The sequence below is a fragment of the Chrysochloris asiatica genome, unplaced genomic scaffold (genome assembly GCF_000296735.1).
Source record: "Chrysochloris asiatica unplaced genomic scaffold, ChrAsi1.0 scaffold00142, whole genome shotgun sequence".
Lineage (NCBI taxonomy): Eukaryota > Metazoa > Chordata > Mammalia > Afrosoricida > Chrysochloridae > Chrysochloris > Chrysochloris asiatica.
In genome coordinates this window covers 3555484-3557353 of record NW_006408660.1, presented here as the reverse complement: position 1 = coordinate 3557353, position 1870 = coordinate 3555484, and positions in this window count along the sequence as shown.

Here is a 1870-nt window from a genome sequence, read left to right as displayed (position 1 = left end):
AATTGGGCTGCAAACCTCAAAGTCAGCAGTTTGAAACTACCAGCTCTTCTGCGGGAGAAAGATGAGGCTTTCTGCCTCCGTGAAGATTTACAGCCTCAAAAGCACCGTGCAGGGTCGCTATGAGTCAGAACCAACTCCATGGCACATAACCACCACCAAGCACATTAAAAAACTTATTTATTTATTTAAATTTTTATTGTAAACTAAGTGATAGTGTACATGGGAAGACAGTGGCTTTACACCATTGTTTTATTGCAATGATTACAATCTCCTCCTTGTATCATTATTCAGCAGTATTTGCTTCCATTCCTTCTGTTGTTGTTTTGTTTTTTTTGTTGTTGGTTTGGGGGTGTACATGAAAATGCTCAGGAATATTTATATATATATTTGAACAAAAAAGGGCATATTCTGCAAGCCTGCCTCCTGGCTGCCAGCACCCAGTCCCTCTTTCCAAAAGTCCAGATTTCTTCAACTGCTCCCTCTCTCTATGTCCTCATCTCTGCCTCCATTTCTGGTGTCACTGCTTCTCTGGATAGGGTCCCACATTCCGCTTGTGCTCTTCTCCCTTGATGGTCCTAGGGTTGTCTGTTTCTGGACTGTAAGATTAACTACTCCCCCGTTTTTGTTACAAAACTTCTACCTTTACAGCTGTGACAGTCACAATTAGTCATGATAACAATTACTCACTATTGAATCCTAAGAATCTTGTCCCCATCTCTTTTCACCAGATCTGTCTAGACAAGATGAAAACTATTCAGTGGGGACTGTACCTTCCCCCACACACTCTTAAACTAAACCCCCTCTTAAAACCTTGTAAGCCAGTCACTTCAAGCTTTTATCACCCCCACATTTTAGGTAGCCAATGTCTAAGTTGCCTGTCCCTATCTATCCTGTGTACAGAGGGTACTTGATATGAAGATTCCTTTCCTCTCAGTTGGTATTTTGAGTTACTACATTCATAAGTATAGGACAAGTTTCTAAGTGCATTTTATAAAGTCCATTGGCTTAGCTAGACAAGGCACTTATAGTGTTTACATTGTTTTTGGATGTCCTGGTTATTTTACTGGGCTAACAGAATTTTAAAGACAAAATTAGAAATAGAAGAAAGTCTGTTTTTCAAGGAAGAGAAATAAAGTGAACTGTGCCCTTTCTTATCAGTGCCAAAGGCATGGCAGCGTATTTTCTGCATTTCCTCTGAGCTTCTTCCCACTCTGACTCTGAGTACCAGGCATCGTTTGCCCTGATGAGCTGACAGTGTCCTGCTTCCATATGGTCCACCTTTAGTCGCCGCTTACAGTAGTGTGTTCTTCTCACCTAATGACCTTTATATATATATATATATATAAAAGTCTTTGCACCATAAATGTAGTTTGATTCTTCATCTTGAGAGCTGGTTCCTTTCTTAGTTGACTGAGGATCTAATGGTTTTATTATCCTGCTGAAAATCTAGAGGAAGCTTTATGATAATTGTATATTTTAGCAAGAAAATGGTGGCAATTCCTCTACAAATAGGAACTGAATAAGTGCCATGCCACAAATTAAATGGTGGATTCAAAGTAGTAAAACGGAGAGTTCGTCAAAATCAAAGAGCAATAGATAGTCGATCATTTATTAGTAAGTATATGAAGTTTTGTATAACAAAGCTAAAACTATGTTCTATTTTCACTGACAAGTCACCTAATAATAGGAGTTAAGAGTCTTTAATAAAGTTGTTTTCTCTTTTTTAAGCTTTTATTGTGAATTGAGTGATAGTTTACACGGGAGAACATCAGTTTTACGCTCATCCTATCATATTTTGTTTCATTGCAATGATTACAATCCCCTCCATGCATCATTATTCAACAGTATTTGCTTCTATTCCCTCTGTTAT